Source organism: Watersipora subatra, chromosome 11, assembly GCF_963576615.1.
Source record: "Watersipora subatra chromosome 11, tzWatSuba1.1, whole genome shotgun sequence".
NCBI lineage: Eukaryota > Metazoa > Bryozoa > Gymnolaemata > Cheilostomatida > Watersiporidae > Watersipora > Watersipora subatra.
In genome coordinates this window covers 32,075,218-32,090,756 of record NC_088718.1, presented here as the reverse complement: position 1 = coordinate 32,090,756, position 15,539 = coordinate 32,075,218, and the positions used below count along the sequence as shown (strand labels likewise).

The 15,539-nt window shown below is 33.9% G+C and overlaps 23 non-coding genes across 23 annotated transcripts; all 23 read left to right on the top strand.

Moving 5' to 3' along the window:
* The first annotated feature begins 118 nt into the window (after positions 1–118).
* On the top strand, positions 119–203 carry Trnay-gua (transfer RNA tyrosine (anticodon GUA)). The gene is given in 2 exon segments: positions 119–155; positions 168–203. It is a non-coding gene; the product is annotated as a tRNA-Tyr (tRNA).
* Positions 204–776: 573 nt separating this feature from the next.
* On the top strand, positions 777–861 carry Trnay-gua (transfer RNA tyrosine (anticodon GUA)). The gene is given in 2 exon segments: positions 777–813; positions 826–861. It is a non-coding gene; the product is annotated as a tRNA-Tyr (tRNA).
* A 573-nt stretch (positions 862–1,434) lies between these two features.
* Trnay-gua (transfer RNA tyrosine (anticodon GUA)) lies at positions 1,435–1,519 on the top strand. The gene is given in 2 exon segments: positions 1,435–1,471; positions 1,484–1,519. It is a non-coding gene; the product is annotated as a tRNA-Tyr (tRNA).
* A 573-nt stretch (positions 1,520–2,092) lies between these two features.
* On the top strand, positions 2,093–2,177 carry Trnay-gua (transfer RNA tyrosine (anticodon GUA)). The gene is given in 2 exon segments: positions 2,093–2,129; positions 2,142–2,177. It is a non-coding gene; the product is annotated as a tRNA-Tyr (tRNA).
* A 573-nt stretch (positions 2,178–2,750) lies between these two features.
* Trnay-gua (transfer RNA tyrosine (anticodon GUA)) lies at positions 2,751–2,835 on the top strand. Its single transcript is given in 2 exon segments — positions 2,751–2,787; positions 2,800–2,835. It is a non-coding gene; the product is annotated as a tRNA-Tyr (tRNA).
* Positions 2,836–3,408: 573 nt separating this feature from the next.
* On the top strand, positions 3,409–3,493 carry Trnay-gua (transfer RNA tyrosine (anticodon GUA)). Its single transcript is given in 2 exon segments — positions 3,409–3,445; positions 3,458–3,493. It is a non-coding gene; the product is annotated as a tRNA-Tyr (tRNA).
* Positions 3,494–4,066: 573 nt separating this feature from the next.
* On the top strand, positions 4,067–4,151 carry Trnay-gua (transfer RNA tyrosine (anticodon GUA)). Its single transcript is given in 2 exon segments — positions 4,067–4,103; positions 4,116–4,151. It is a non-coding gene; the product is annotated as a tRNA-Tyr (tRNA).
* Positions 4,152–4,724: 573 nt separating this feature from the next.
* On the top strand, positions 4,725–4,809 carry Trnay-gua (transfer RNA tyrosine (anticodon GUA)). The gene is given in 2 exon segments: positions 4,725–4,761; positions 4,774–4,809. It is a non-coding gene; the product is annotated as a tRNA-Tyr (tRNA).
* A 573-nt stretch (positions 4,810–5,382) lies between these two features.
* Trnay-gua (transfer RNA tyrosine (anticodon GUA)) lies at positions 5,383–5,467 on the top strand. Its single transcript is given in 2 exon segments — positions 5,383–5,419; positions 5,432–5,467. It is a non-coding gene; the product is annotated as a tRNA-Tyr (tRNA).
* A 573-nt stretch (positions 5,468–6,040) lies between these two features.
* Positions 6,041–6,125, top strand: Trnay-gua (transfer RNA tyrosine (anticodon GUA)). Its single transcript is given in 2 exon segments — positions 6,041–6,077; positions 6,090–6,125. It is a non-coding gene; the product is annotated as a tRNA-Tyr (tRNA).
* Positions 6,126–6,698: 573 nt separating this feature from the next.
* On the top strand, positions 6,699–6,783 carry Trnay-gua (transfer RNA tyrosine (anticodon GUA)). Its single transcript is given in 2 exon segments — positions 6,699–6,735; positions 6,748–6,783. It is a non-coding gene; the product is annotated as a tRNA-Tyr (tRNA).
* Positions 6,784–8,003: 1,220 nt separating this feature from the next.
* Trnay-gua (transfer RNA tyrosine (anticodon GUA)) lies at positions 8,004–8,088 on the top strand. The gene is given in 2 exon segments: positions 8,004–8,040; positions 8,053–8,088. It is a non-coding gene; the product is annotated as a tRNA-Tyr (tRNA).
* A 572-nt stretch (positions 8,089–8,660) lies between these two features.
* On the top strand, positions 8,661–8,745 carry Trnay-gua (transfer RNA tyrosine (anticodon GUA)). Its single transcript is given in 2 exon segments — positions 8,661–8,697; positions 8,710–8,745. It is a non-coding gene; the product is annotated as a tRNA-Tyr (tRNA).
* A 574-nt stretch (positions 8,746–9,319) lies between these two features.
* On the top strand, positions 9,320–9,404 carry Trnay-gua (transfer RNA tyrosine (anticodon GUA)). The gene is given in 2 exon segments: positions 9,320–9,356; positions 9,369–9,404. It is a non-coding gene; the product is annotated as a tRNA-Tyr (tRNA).
* Positions 9,405–9,978: 574 nt separating this feature from the next.
* On the top strand, positions 9,979–10,063 carry Trnay-gua (transfer RNA tyrosine (anticodon GUA)). The gene is given in 2 exon segments: positions 9,979–10,015; positions 10,028–10,063. It is a non-coding gene; the product is annotated as a tRNA-Tyr (tRNA).
* Positions 10,064–10,636: 573 nt separating this feature from the next.
* On the top strand, positions 10,637–10,721 carry Trnay-gua (transfer RNA tyrosine (anticodon GUA)). Its single transcript is given in 2 exon segments — positions 10,637–10,673; positions 10,686–10,721. It is a non-coding gene; the product is annotated as a tRNA-Tyr (tRNA).
* A 572-nt stretch (positions 10,722–11,293) lies between these two features.
* On the top strand, positions 11,294–11,378 carry Trnay-gua (transfer RNA tyrosine (anticodon GUA)). Its single transcript is given in 2 exon segments — positions 11,294–11,330; positions 11,343–11,378. It is a non-coding gene; the product is annotated as a tRNA-Tyr (tRNA).
* A 574-nt stretch (positions 11,379–11,952) lies between these two features.
* On the top strand, positions 11,953–12,037 carry Trnay-gua (transfer RNA tyrosine (anticodon GUA)). The gene is given in 2 exon segments: positions 11,953–11,989; positions 12,002–12,037. It is a non-coding gene; the product is annotated as a tRNA-Tyr (tRNA).
* Positions 12,038–12,611: 574 nt separating this feature from the next.
* Trnay-gua (transfer RNA tyrosine (anticodon GUA)) lies at positions 12,612–12,696 on the top strand. The gene is given in 2 exon segments: positions 12,612–12,648; positions 12,661–12,696. It is a non-coding gene; the product is annotated as a tRNA-Tyr (tRNA).
* Positions 12,697–13,269: 573 nt separating this feature from the next.
* Trnay-gua (transfer RNA tyrosine (anticodon GUA)) lies at positions 13,270–13,354 on the top strand. The gene is given in 2 exon segments: positions 13,270–13,306; positions 13,319–13,354. It is a non-coding gene; the product is annotated as a tRNA-Tyr (tRNA).
* A 574-nt stretch (positions 13,355–13,928) lies between these two features.
* Trnay-gua (transfer RNA tyrosine (anticodon GUA)) lies at positions 13,929–14,013 on the top strand. Its single transcript is given in 2 exon segments — positions 13,929–13,965; positions 13,978–14,013. It is a non-coding gene; the product is annotated as a tRNA-Tyr (tRNA).
* A 574-nt stretch (positions 14,014–14,587) lies between these two features.
* Trnay-gua (transfer RNA tyrosine (anticodon GUA)) lies at positions 14,588–14,672 on the top strand. The gene is given in 2 exon segments: positions 14,588–14,624; positions 14,637–14,672. It is a non-coding gene; the product is annotated as a tRNA-Tyr (tRNA).
* Positions 14,673–15,245: 573 nt separating this feature from the next.
* Trnay-gua (transfer RNA tyrosine (anticodon GUA)) lies at positions 15,246–15,330 on the top strand. Its single transcript is given in 2 exon segments — positions 15,246–15,282; positions 15,295–15,330. It is a non-coding gene; the product is annotated as a tRNA-Tyr (tRNA).
* The last annotated feature ends 209 nt before the right edge of the window (positions 15,331–15,539 follow it).

The following is a 15,539-nucleotide window of genomic DNA, read 5'->3' as shown; positions in this document are numbered from 1 at the left end:
ATGACAATGTTTTTTGCATACAATGACGAGTGACAATGTTTACTGCTGCATTTCAAATAAAACTGCAAAGGTTCAAATGATTTTATGTAATAAGAAAACACATTTTACCGGAGATGTGCCCGTGATAGCTCAGTTGGTAGAGCGGAGGACTGTAGTGGTAATTTGCTATTCTTATGTCACCAGTTCAAATCTGGTTCATGGGATTCTATTTTAACCGTGTTATGTTATTCTCAATCATAGTGATGATTAGTTAAAAAAGGCAGAGACGCCAACCGGAAACTTTCTTACAACCAAAATACTTTGTAAACTACTAAAAAACATTATGGTTTTGTGGTAATTTGTCGAGAAACAAACAAAAAACTGTGTTTATCTTTAAGATTTTTTATTTATTGTTAAACCAGTAAACAAACCGATCCTGGGAAAAAATCGCAATCTGTTTTTGCGTCGAACCGCGATGGGTAGAGAGACAGACCAAAATTGTCTGTTTTAATAAATGGTTTATTGTTTATGAGTTCACTCGTTATTTATAAGATATCATAAGATATAATCATTGTGTTTATGGCTCATTATAGAATCAACATACAAAACCCATTTTTTCAACTTTTTCACAGTCCTGGCAGCACACTCATCTGTAGGCATTTTGCAGTGATAGCTTATAATGACAATGTTTTTTGCATACAAAGATGAGTGACAATGTCTATTACTGCATTTCAACTAAAACTGCAAAGGTTCAAATGATTTTATGTAATAAGAAAACACATTTTACTGAAGATGTGCCCGTGATAGCTCAGTTGGTAGAGCGGAGGACTGTAGTGGTAATTTGTTATCCTTAGATCACCAGTTCAAATCTGGTTCACGGGATTCTATTTTAATCATGCAACGTTTTTTCAATCAGAGTAATGATTAGTTAAAAAAGGCAGAGACGCCAACTGGAAACTTTTTTACAACCAAAATACTTTGTAAACTAGTAAAAACCAATATGGTTTTGTTGTATTTTGTCGAGAAACACACGAAAAGCTGTGTTTCTCCTTGAGTATTTTAATTTATTGGCAAACCAATAAACAAACACAACCTTGGAAAAAGTCACACTCTGTTTTTGCGTCGAATTGCGATGGGTAGAGAGACAGACCAAAATTGTCTGTTTTAATAAATGGTTTATTGTTTACGAGTTCTTTCGTTATTTATAAGAGGTCATAAGAATTAATCATAGTGTTCATGGTTCATTATGGTATCAACATTCGAAACCCATTTTTTTTAACTTTTTCACAGTCCTGGCAGCACACTCATCTGTAGGCATTTTGCAGTGATAGCTCATAATGACAATGTTTTTTGCATACAATGACGAGTGACAATGTTTACTGCTGCATTTCAAATAAAACTGCAAAGGTTCAAATGATTTTATGTAATAAGAAAACACATTTTACCGGAGATGTGCCCGTGATAGCTCAGTTGGTAGAGCGGAGGACTGTAGTGGTAATTTGCTATTCTTAGGTCACCAGTTCAAATCTGGTTCATGGGATTCTAATTTAACCGTGTTATGTTATTCTCAATCATAGTGATGATTAGTTAAAAAAGGCAGAGACGCCAACCGGAAACTTTCTTACAACCAAAATACTTTGTAAACTACTAAAAAACATTATGGTTTTGTGGTAATTTGTCGAGAAACAAACAAAAAACTGTGTTTATCTTTAAGATTTTTTATTTATTGTTAAACCAGTAAACAAACCGATCCTGGGAAAAAATCGCAATCTGTTTTTGCGTCGAACCGCGATGGGTAGAGAGACAGACCAAAATTGTTTGTTTTAATAAATGGTTTATTGTTTATGAGTTCACTCGTTATTTATAAGATATCATAAGATATAATCATTGTGTTTATGGCTCATTATAGAATAAACATACAAAACCAATTTTTTCAACTTTTTCACAGTCCTGGCAGCACACTCATCTGTAGGCATTTTGCAGTGATAGCTCATAATGACAATGTTTTTTGCATACAAAGATGAGTGACAATGTCTATTACTGCATTTCAACTAAAACTGCAAAAGTTCAAATGATTTTATGTAATAGGAAAACACATTTTACTGAAGATGTGCCCGTGATAGCTCAGTTGGTAGAGCAGAGGACTGTAATGGTAATTTGTTATCCTTAGATCACCAGTTCAAATCTGGTTCACGGGATTCTATTTTAATCATGCAACGTTTTTTCAATCATAGTAATGATTAGTTAAAAAAGGCAAAGACGCCAACTGGAAACTTTTTTACAACCAAAATACTTTGTAAACTAGTAAAAACCAATATGGTTTTGTTGTAATTTGTCGAGAAACACACGAAAAGCTGTGTTTCTCCTTGAGTATTTTAATTTATTGGCAAACCAATAAACAAACACATCCTTGGAAAAAATCACACTCTGTTTTTGCGTCGAATTGCGATGGGTAAAGAGACAGACCAAAATTGTCTGTTTTAATAAATGGTTTATTGTTTACGAGTTCTTTCGTTATTTATAAGAGGTCATAAGAATTAATCATAGTGTTCATGGTTCATTATGGTATCAACATTCGAAACCCATTTTTTTTAACTTTTTCACAGTCCTGGCAGCACACTCATCTGTAGGCATTTTGCAGTGATAGCTCATAATGACAATGTTTTTTGCATACAATGACGAGTGACAATGTTTACTGCTGCATTTCAAATAAAACTGCAAAGGTTCAAATGATTTTATGTAATAAGAAAACACATTTTACCGGAGATGTGCCCGTGATAGCTCAGTTGGTAGAGCGGAGGACTGTAGTGGTAATTTGCTATTCTTATGTCACCAGTTCAAATCTGGTTCATGGGTTTCTATTTTAACCGTGTTATGTTATTCTCAATCATAGTGATGATTAGTTAAAAAAGGCAGAGACGCCAACCGGAAACTTTCTTACAACCAAAATACTTTGTAAACTACTAAAAAACATTATGGTTTTGTGGTAATTTGTCGAGAAACAAACAAAAAACTGTGTTTATCTTTAAGATTTTTTATTTATTGTTAAACCAGTAAACAAACCGATCCTGGGAAAAAATCGCAATCTGTTTTTGCGTCGAACCGCGATGGGTAGAGAGACAGACCAAAATTGTCTGTTTTAATAAATGGTTTATTGTTTATGAGTTCACTCGTTATTTATAAGATATCATAAGATATAATCATTGTGTTTATGGCTCATTATAGAATCAACATACAAAACCCATTTTTTCAACTTTTTCACAGTCCTGGCAGCACACTCATCTGTAGGCATTTTGCAGTGATAGCTTATAATGACAATGTTTTTTGCATACAAAGATGAGTGACAATGTCTATTACTGCATTTCAACTAAAACTGCAAAGGTTCAAATGATTTTATGTAATAAGAAAACACATTTTACTGAAGATGTGCCCGTGATAGCTCAGTTGGTAGAGCGGAGGACTGTAGTGGTAATTTGTTATCCTTAGATCACCAGTTCAAATCTGGTTCACGGGATTCTATTTTAATCATGCAACGTTTTTTCAATCAGAGTAATGATTAGTTAAAAAAGGCAGAGACGCCAACTGGAAACTTTTTTACAACCAAAATACTTTGTAAACTAGTAAAAACCAATATGGTTTTGTTGTATTTTGTCGAGAAACACACGAAAAGCTGTGTTTCTCCTAGAGTATTTTAATTTATTGGCAAACCAATAAACAAACACAACCTTGGAAAAAGTCACACTCTGTTTTTGCGTCGAATTGCGATGGGTAGAGAGACAGACCAAAATTGTCTGTTTTAATAAATGGTTTATTGTTTACGAGTTCTTTCGTTATTTATAAGAGGTCATAAGAATTAATCATAGTGTTCATGGTTCATTATGGTATCAACATTCGAAACCCATTTTTTTTAACTTTTTCACAGTCCTGGCAGCACACTCATCTGTAGGCATTTTGCAGTGATAGCTCATAATGACAATGTTTTTTGCATACAATGACGAGTGACAATGTTTACTGCTGCATTTCAAATAAAACTGCAAAGGTTCAAATGATTTTATGTAATAAGAAAACACATTTTACTGGAGATGTGCCCGTGATAGCTCAGTTGGTAGAGCGGAGGACTGTAGTGGTAATTTGCTATTCTTAGGTCACCAGTTCAAATCTGGTTCATGGGATTCTAATTTAACCGTGTTATGTTATTCTCAATCATAGTGATGATTAGTTAAAAAAGGCAGAGACGCCAACCGGAAACTTTCTTACAACCAAAATACTTTGTAAACTACTAAAAAACATTATGGTTTTGTGGTAATTTGTCGAGAAACAAACAAAAAACTGTGTTTATCTTTAAGATTTTTTATTTATTGTTAAACCAGTAAACAAACCGATCCTGGGAAAAAATCGCAATCTGTTTTTGCGTCGAACCGCGATGGGTAGAGAGACAGACCAAAATTGTTTGTTTTAATAAATGGTTTATTGTTTATGAGTTCACTCGTTATTTATAAGATATCATAAGATATAATCATTGTGTTTATGGCTCATTATAGAATAAACATACAAAACCAATTTTTTCAACTTTTTCACAGTCCTGGCAGCACACTCATCTGTAGGCATTTTGCAGTGATAGCTCATAATGACAATGTTTTTTGCATACAAAGATGAGTGACAATGTCTATTACTGCATTTCAACTAAAACTGCAAAAGTTCAAATGATTTTATGTAATAGGAAAACACATTTTACTGAAGATGTGCCCGTGATAGCTCAGTTGGTAGAGCAGAGGACTGTAATGGTAATTTGTTATCCTTAGATCACCAGTTCAAATCTGGTTCACGGGATTCTATTTTAATCATGCAACGTTTTTTCAATCATAGTAATGATTAGTTAAAAAAGGCAAAGACGCCAACTGGAAACTTTTTTACCACCAAAATACTTTGTAAACTAGTAAAAACCAATATGGTTTTGTTGTAATTTGTCGAGAAACACACGAAAAGCTGTGTTTCTCCTTGAGTATTTTAATTTATTGGCAAACCAACAAACAAACACATCTTTGGAAAAAATCACACTCTGTTTTTGCGTCGAATTGCGATGGGTAAAGAGACAGACCAAAATTGTCTGTTTTAATAAATTGTTTATTGCTTACGAGTTCACTCGTTATTTATAAGATATCATAAGAATTAATCATAGTAATCATGGTTCATTATGGTATCAACATTCAAAACCCTTTTTTTTTAACTTTATCACAGTCCTGGCAGCACACTCATCTGTAGGCATTTTGCAGTGATAGCTCATAATGACAATGTTTTTTGCATACAATGACGAGTGACAATGTTTACTGCTGCATTTCAACTAAAACTGCAAAAGTTCAAATGATTTTATGTAATAAGAAAACACATTTTACCGGAGATGTGCCCGTGATAGCTCAGTTGGTCGAGCGAAGGACTGTAGTGGTAATTTGCTATCCTTAGGTCACCAGTTCAAATCTGGTTCATGGGATTCTATTTTAACCGTGTTACGTTATTCTCAATCATAGTGATGATTAGTTCAAAAAGGCAGAGACGCCAACCGGAAACTTTCTTACAACCAAAATACTTTGTAAACTACTAAAAAACATTATGGTTTTGTGGTAATTTGTCGAGAAACAAACAAAAAACTGTGTTTATCTTTAAGATTTTTTATTTATTGTTAAACCAGTAAACAAACCGATCCTGGGAAAAAATCGCAACCTGTTTTTGCGTCGAACTGCGATGGGTAGAGAGACAGACCAAAATTGTCTGTTTTAATAAATGGTTTATTGTTAATGAGTTCACTCGTTATTTATAAGATATCATAAGATATAATCAAAGTGTTTATGGCTCATTATAGAATCAACATACAAAACCAATTTTTTCAAATTTTTCACAGTCCTGACAGCACACTCATCTGTAGGCATTTTGCAGTGATAGCTCATAATGACAATGTTTTTTGCATACAATGACGAGTGACAATGTTTACTGCTGCATTTCAAATAAAACTGCAAAGGTTCAAATGATTTTATGTAATAAGAAAACACATTTTACCGGAGATGTGCCCGTGATAGCTCAGTTGGTCGAGCGGAGGACTGTAGTGGTAATTTGCTATCCTTAGGTCACCAGTTCAAATCTGGTTCATGGGATTCTATTTTAACCGTGTTATGTTATTCTCAATCATAGTGATGATTAGTTCAAAAAAGCAGAGACGCCAACCGGAAACTTTCTTACAACCAAAATACTTTGTAAACTACTAAAAAACATTATGGTTTTGTGGTAATTTGTCGAGAAACAAACAAAAAACTGTGTTTATCTTTAAGATTTTTTATTTATTGTTAAACCAGTAAACAAACCGATCCTGGGAAAAAATCGCAATCTGTTTTTGCGTCGAACTGCGATGGGTAGAGAGACAGACCAAAATTGTCTGTTTTAATAAATGATTTATTGTTAATGAGTTCACTCGTTATTTATAAGATATCATAAGATATAATCAAAGTGTTTATGGCTCATTATAGAATCAACATACAAAACCAATTTTTTCAACTTTTTCACAGTCCTGGCAGCACACTCATCTGTAGGCATTTTGCAGTGATAGCTCATAATGACAATGTTTTTTGCATACAAAGACGAGTGACAATGTCTACTACTGCATTTCAACTAAAACTGCAAAAGTTCAAATGGTTTTATGTGATAAGAAAACACATTTTACTGGATATGCGCCTGTGATAGCTCAGTTGGTAGAGCGGAGGACTGTAGTGGTAATTTGCTATCCTTAGGTCACCAGTTCAAATCTGGTTCATGGGATTCTATTTTAATCATGTAACGTTTTTTTCAATCATAGTGATGATTAGTTAAAAAAGGCAGAGAAGCCAACCGGAAACTTTTTTACCACCAAAATACTTTGTAAACTAGTAAAAACCAATATGGTTTTGTTGTAATTTGTCGAGAAACACACGAAAAGCTGCGTTTCTCTTTGAGTATTTTAATTTATTGGCAAACCAAAAAACAAACACATCCTTGGAAAAAGTCACACTCTGTTTTTGCGTCGAATTGCGATGGGTAGAGAGACAGACAAAAATTGTCTGTTTTAATAAATGGTTTATTGTTTACGAGTTCTTTCGTTATTTATAAGATGTCATAAGAATTAATCATAGTGTTCATGGTTCATTATGGTATCAACATTCGAAACCCATTTTTTGTAACTTTTTCACAGTCCTGGCAGCACACTCATCTGTAGGCATTTTGCAGTGATAGCTCATAATGACAATGTTTTTGCATACAAAGACGAGTGACAATGTCTACTACTGCATTTCAACTAAAACTGCAAAAGTTCAAATGATTTTATGTAATAAGAAAACACATTTCACTGGAGATGTGCCTGTGATAGCTCAGTTGGTAGAGCAGAGGACTGTAGTGGTAATTTGCTATCCTTAGGTCACTGGTTCACGGGATTCTATTTTAATCATGCAAGGTTTTTTTCAATCATAGTGATGATTAGTTAAAAAAGGCAGAGACGCCAACTGGAAACTTTTTTACCACCAAAATACTTTGTAAACTAGTAAAAACCAATATGGTTTTGTTGTAATTTGTCGAGAAACAAACAAAAAACTGTGTTTATCTTTAAGATTTTTTATTTATTGTTAAACCAGTAAACAAACCGATCCTGGGAAAAAATCGCAATCTGTTTTTGCGTCGAACCGCGATGGGTAGAGAGACAGACCAAAATTGTCTGTTTTAATAAATGGTTTATTGTTTATGAGTTCACTCGTTATTTATAAGATATCATAAGATATAATCAAAGTGTTTATGGCTCATTATAGAATCAACATACAAAACCAATTTTTTCAACTTTTTCACAGTCCTGGCAGCACACTCATCTGTAGGCATTTTGCAGTGATAACTCATAATGACAATGTTTTTTGCATACAAAGACGAGTGACAATGTCTACTACTGCATTTCAACTAAAACTGCAAAAGTTCAAATGGTTTTATGTGATAAGAAAACACATTTTACTGGATATGTGCCCGTGATAGCTCAGTTGGTAGAGTGGAGGACTGTAGTGGTAATTTGTTATCCTTAGATCACCAGTTCAAATCTGGTTCACGGGATTCTATTTTAATCATGCAACGTTTTTTTCAATCATAGTGATGATTAGTTAAAAAAGGCAGAGACGCCAACTGGAAACTTTTTTACCACCAAAATACTTTGTAAACTAGTAAAAACCAATATGGTTTTGTTGTAATTTGGCGAGAAACACACGAAAAGCTGTGTTTCTCCTTGAGTATTTTAATTTATTGGCAAACCAATAAACAAACACATCCTTGGAAAAAATCACACTCTGCTTTTGCGTCGAATTGCGATGGGTAAAGAGACAGACCAAAAAATGTCTGTTTTAATAAATGGTTTATTGTTTATGAGTTTACTCGTTATTTATAAGATGTCATAAGAATTAATCATAGTGTTCATGGTTCATTATGGTATCAACATTCAAAACCAATTTTTTCAACTTTTTCAGTCCTGGCAGCACACTCATCTGTAGGCATTTTGCAGTGATAGCTCATAATGACAATGTTTTTTGCATACAAAGACGAGTGACAATGTCTACTACTGCATTTCAACTAAAACTGCAAAAGTTCAAATGATTTTATGTAGTAGGAAAACACATTTTACTGAAGATGTGCACATGATAGCTCAGTTGGTAGAGCGGAGGACTGTAGTGGTAATTTGCTATCCTTAGGTCACCAGTTCAAATCTGGTTCATGGGATTCTATTTTAATCATGTAACGTTTTTTTCAATCATAGTGATGATTAGTTAAAAAAGGCAGAGAAGCCAACCGGAAACTTTTTTACCACCAAAATACTTTGTAAACTAGTAAAAACCAATATGGTTTTGTTGTAATTTGTCGAGAAACACACGAAAAGCTGTGTTTCTCTTTGAGTATTTTAATTTATTGGCAAACCAAAAAACAAACACATCCTTGGAAAAAGTCACACTCTGTTTTTGCGTCGAATTGCGATGGGTAGAGAGACAGACAAAAATTGTCTGTTTTAATAAATGGTTTATTGTTTATGAGTTCTTTCGTTATTTATAAGATGTCATAAGAATTAATCATAGTGTTCATGGTTCATTATGGTATCAACATTCGAAACCCATTTTTTTTAACTTTTTCACAGTCCTGGCAGCACACTCATCTGTAGGCATTTTGCAGTGATAGCTCATAATGACAATGTTTTTTGCATACAATGACGAGTGACAATGTTTACTGCTGCATTTCAAATAAAACTGCAAAGGTTCAAATGATTTTATGTAATAAGAAAACACATTTTACCGGAGATGTGCCCGTGATAGCTCAGTTGGTAGAGCGGAGGACTGTAGTGGTAATTTGCTATCCTTAGGTCACCAGTTCAAGTCTGGTTCACGGGATTCTAATTTAATCACGCAACGTTTTTTTCAATCATAGTGATGATTAGTTTAAAAAGGCAGAGACGCCAACTGGAAACTTTTTTACCACCAAAATACTTTGTAAACTAGTAAAAACCAATATGGTTTTGTTGTAATTTGTCGAGAAACACACGAAAAGCTGTGTTTCTCCTTGAGTATTTTAATTTATTGGCAAACCAACAAACAAACACATCCTTGGAAAAAATCACACTCTGTTTTTGCGTCGAATTGCGATGGGTAAAGAGACAGACCAAAATTGTCTGTTTTAATAAATTGTTTATTGCTTACGAGTTCACTCGTTATTTATAAGATATCATAAGAATTAATCATAGTAATCATGGTTCATTATGGTATCAACATTGAAAACCCTTTTTTTTTAACTTTTTCACAGTCCTGGCAGCACACTCATCTGTAGGCATTTTGCAGTGATAGCTCATAATGACAATGTTTTTTGCATACAATGACGAGTGACAATGTTTACTGCTGCATTTCAAATAAAACTGCAAAGGTTCAAATGATTTTATGTAATAAGAAAACACATTTTACCGGAGATGTGCCCGTGATAGCTCAGTTTGTCGAGCGGAGGACTGTAGTGGTAATTTGCTATCCTTAGGTCACCAGTTCAAATCTGGTTCATGGGATTCTATTTTAACCGTGTTACGTTATTCTCAATCATAGTGATGATTAGTTCAAAAAGGCAGAGACGCCAACCGGAAACTTTCTTACAACCAAAATACTTTGTAAACTACTAAAAAACATTATGGTTTTGTGGTAATTTGTCGAGAAACAAACAAAAAACTGTGTTTATCTTTAAGATTTTTTATTTATTGTTAAACCAGTAAACAAACCGATCCTGGGAAAAAATCGCAACCTGTTTTTGCGTCGAACCGCGATGGGTAGAGAGACAGACCAAAATTGTCTGTTTTAATAAATGGTTTATTGTTAATGAGTTCACTCGTTATTTATAAGATATCATAAGATATAATCAAAGTGTTTATGGCTCATTATAGAATCAACATACAAAACCAATTTTTTCAACTTTTTCACAGTCCTGGCAGCACACTCATCTGTAGGCATTTTGCAGTGATAGCTCATAATGACAATGTTTTTTGCATACAAAGACGAGTGACAATGTCTACTACTGCATTTCAACTAAAACTGCAAAAGTTCAAATGGTTTTATGTGATAAGAAAACACATTTTACTGGATATGTGCCCGTGATAGCTCAGTTGGTAGAGCGGAGGACTGTAGTGGTAATTTGCTATCCTTAGGTCACCAGTTCAAATCTGGTTCATGGGATTCTATTTTAATCATGTAACGTTTTTTTCAATCATAGTGATGATTAGTTAAAAAAGGCAGAGAAGCCAACCGGAAACTTTTTTACCACCAAAATACTTTGTAAACTAGTAAAAACCAATATGGTTTTGTTGTAATTTGTCGAGAAACACACGAAAAGCTGTGTATCTCTTTGAGTATTTTAATTTATTGGCAAACCAATAAACAAACACATCCTTGGAAAAAATCACACTCTGCTTTTGCGTCGAATTGCGATGGGTAAAGAGACAGACCAAAAAATGTCTGTTTTAATAATTGGTTTATTGTTTATGAGTTTACTCGTTATTTATAAGATGTCATAAGAATTAATCATAGTGTTCATGGTTCATTATGGTATCAACATTCAAAACCAATTTTTTCAACTTTTTCAGTCCTGGCAGCACACTCATCTGTAGGCATTTTGCAGTGATAGCTCATAATGACAATGTTTTTTGCATACAAAGACGAGTGACAATGTCTACTACTGCATTTCAACTAAAACTGCAAAAGTTCAAATGATTTTATGTAGTAGGAAAACACATTTTACTGAAGATGTGCACATGATAGCTCAGTTGGTAGAGCGGAGGACTGTAGTGGTAATTTGCTATCCTTAGGTCACCAGTTCAAATCTGGTTCATGGGATTCTATTTTAATCATGTAACGTTTTTTTCAATCATAGTGATGATTAGTTAAAAAAGGCAGAGAAGCCAACCGGAAACTTTTTTACCACCAAAATACTTTGTAAACTAGTAAAAACCAATATGGTTTTGTTGTAATTTGTCGAGAAACACACGAAAAGCTGTGTTTCTCTTTGAGTATTTTAATTTATTGGCAAACCAAAAAACAAACACATCCTTGGAAAAAGTCACACTCTGTTTTTGCGTCGAATTGCGATGGGTAGAGAGACAGACAAAAATTGTCTGTTTTAATAAATGGTTTATTGTTTATGAGTTCTTTCGTTATTTATAAGATGTCATAAGAATTAATCATAGTGTTCATGGTTCATTATGGTATCAACATTCGAAACCCATTTTTTTTAACTTTTTCACAGTCCTGGCAGCACACTCATCTGTAGGCATTTTGCAGTGATAGCTCATAATGACAATGTTTTTTGCATACAATGACGAGTGACAATGTTTACTGCTGCATTTCAAATAAAACTGCAAAGGTTCAAATGATTTTATGTAATAAGAAAACACATTTTACCGGAGATGTGCCCGTGATAGCTCAGTTGGTAGAGCGGAGGACTGTAGTGGTAATTTGCTATCCTTAGGTCACCAGTTCAAGTCTGGTTCACGGGATTCTAATTTAATCACGCAACGTTTTTTTCAATCATAGTGATGATTAGTTTAAAAAGGCAGAGACGCCAACTGGAAACTTTTTTACCACCAAAATACTTTGTAAACTAGTAAAAACCAATATGGTTTTGTTGTAATTTGTCGAGAAACACACGAAAAGCTGTGTTTCTCCTTGAGTATTTTAATTTATTGGCAAACCAACAAACAAACACATCCTTGGAAAAAATCACACTCTGTTTTTGCGTCGAATTGCGATGGGTAAAGAGACAGACCAAAATTGTCTGTTTTAATAAATTGTTTATTGCTTACGAGTTCACTCGTTATTTATAAGATATCATAAGAATTAATCATAGTAATCATGGTTCATTATGGTATCAACATTCAAAACCCTTTTTTTTTAACTTTTTCACAGTCCTGGCAGCACACTCATCTGTAGGCATTTTGCAGTGATAGCTCATAATGACAATGTTTTTTGCATACAATGACGAGTGACAATGTTTACTGCTGCATTTCAAATAAAACTGCAAAGGTTCAAATGATTTTATGTAATAAGAAAACACATTTTACCGGAGATGTGCCCGTGATAGCTCAGTTTGTCGAGCGGAGGACTGTAGTGGTAATTTGCTATCCTTAGGTCACCAGTTCAAATCTGGTTCATGGGATTCTATTTTAACCGTGTTACGTTATTCTCAATCATAGTGATGATTAGTTCAAAAAGGCAGAGACGCCAACCGGAAACTTTCTTACAACCAAAATACTTTGTAAACTACTAAAAAACATTATGGTTTTGTGGTAATTTGTCGAGAAACAAACAAAAAACTGTGTTTATCTTTAAGATTTTTTATTTATTGTTAAACCAGTAAACAAACCGATCCTGGGAAAAAATCGCAACCTGTTTTTGCGTCGAACCGCGATGGGTAGAGAGACAGACCAAAATTGTCTGTTTTAATAAATGGTTTATTGTTAATGAGTTCACTCGTTATTTATAAGATATCATAAGATATAATCAAAGTGTTTATGGCTCATTATAGAATCAACATACAAAACCAATTTTTTCAACTTTTTCACAGTCCTGGCAGCACACTCATCTGTAGGCATTTTGCAGTGATAGCTCATAATGACAATGTTTTTTGCATACAAAGACGAGTGACAATGTCTACTACTGCATTTCAACTAAAACTGCAAAAGTTCAAATGGTTTTATGTGATAAGAAAACACATTTTACTGGATATGTGCCCGTGATAGCTCAGTTGGTAGAGCGGAGGACTGTAGTGGTAATTTGCTATCCTTAGGTCACCAGTTCAAATCTGGTTCATGGGATTCTATTTTAATCATGTAACGTTTTTTTCAATCATAGTGATGATTAGTTAAAAAAGGCAGAGAAGCCAACCGGAAACTTTTTTACCACCAAAATACTTTGTAAACTAGTAAAAACCAATATGGTTTTGTTGTAATTTGTCGAGAAACACACGAAAAGCTGTGTATCTCTTTGAGTATTTTAATTTATTGGCAAACCAAAAAACAAACACATCCTTGGAAAAAGTCACACTCTGTTTTTGCGTCGAATTGCGATGGGTAAAGAGACAGACCAAAAAATGTCTGTTTTAATAAATGGTTTATTGTTTATGAGTTCACTCGTTATTTATAAGATATCATAAGAATTAATCATAGTGTTCATGGTTCATTATGGTATCAACATTCAAAACCCTTTTTTTTAACTTTTTCACAGTCCTGGCAGCACACTCATCTGTAGGCATTTTGCAGTGATAACTCATAATGACAATGTTTTTTGCATACAAAGACGAGTGACAATGTTTACTGCTGCATTTCAAATAAAACTGCAAAGGTTCAAATGATTTTATGTAATAAGAAAACACATTTAACCGGAGATGTGCCCGTGATAGCTCAGTTGGTAAAGCGGAGGACTGTAGTGGTAATTTGCTATCCTTAGGTCACCAGTTCAAATCTGGTTCATGGGATTCTATTTTAACCGTGTTATGTTATTCTCAATCATAGTGATGATTAGTTAAAAAAGGCAGAGACGCCAACCGGAAACTTTCTTACAACCAAAATACTTTGTAAACTACTAAAAAACATTATGGTTTTGTGGTAGTTTGTCGAGAAACAAACAAAAAACTGTGTTTATCTTTAAGATTTTTTATTTATTGTTAAACCAGTAAACAAACCGATCCTGGGAAAAAATCGCAATCTGTTTTTGCGTCGAACCGCGATGGGTAGAGAGACAGACCAAAATTGTTTGTTTTGATAAATGGTTTATTGTTTATGCGTTCACTCGTTATTTATAAGATATCATAAGAATTAATCATAGTAATCATGGTTCATTATGGTATCAACATTCAAAACCCTTTTTTTTTAACTTTTTCACAGTCCTGGCAGCACACTCATCTGTAGGCATTTTGCAGTGATAGCTCATAATGACAATGTTTTTTGCATACAATGACGAGTGACAATGTTTACTGCTGCATTTCAAATAAAACTGCAAAGGTTCAAATGATTTTATGTAATAAGAAAACACATTGTACCGGAGATGTGCCCGTGATAGCTCAGTTGGTCGAGCGGAGGACTGTAGTGGTAATTTGCTATCCTTAGGTCACCAGTTCAAATCTGGTTCATGGGATTCTATTTTAACCGTGTTACGTTATTCTCAATCATAGTGATGATTAGTTCAAAAAGGCAGAGACGCCAACCGGAAACTTTCTTACAACCAAAATACTTTGTAAACTACTAAAAAACATTATGGTTTTGTGGTAATTTGTCGAGAAACAAACAAAAAACTGTGTTTATCTTTAAGATTTTTTATTTATTGTTAAACCAGTAAACAAACCGATCCTGGGAAAAAATCGCAACCTGTTTTTGCGTCGAACCGCGATGGGTAGAGAGACAGACCAAAATTGTCTGTTTTAATAAATGGTTTATTGTTAATGAGTTCACTCGTTATTTATAAGATATCATAAGATATAATCAAAGTGTTTATGGCTCATTATAGAATCAACATACAAAACCAATTTTTTCAACTTTTTCACAGTCCTGGCAGCACACTCATCTGTAGGCATTTTGCAGTGATAGCTCATAATGACAATGTTTTTTGCATACAATGACGAGTGACAATGTTTACTGCTGCATTTCAAATAAAACTGCAAAGGTTCAAATGATTTTATGTAATAAGAAAACACATTTTACCGGAGATGTGCCCGTGATAGCTCAGTTGGTCGAGCGGAGGACTGTAGTGGTAATTTGCTATCCTTAGGTCACCAGTTCAAATCTGGTTCATGGGATTCTATTTTAACCGTGTTACGTTATTCTCAATCATAGTGATGATTAGTTCAAAAAAGCAGAGACGCCAACCGGAAACTTTCTTACAACCAAAATACTTTGTAAACTACTAAAAAACATTATGGTTTTGTGGTAATTTGTCGAGAAACAAACAAAAAACTGTGTTTATCTTTAAGATTTTTTAATTATTGTTAAACCAGTAAACAAACCG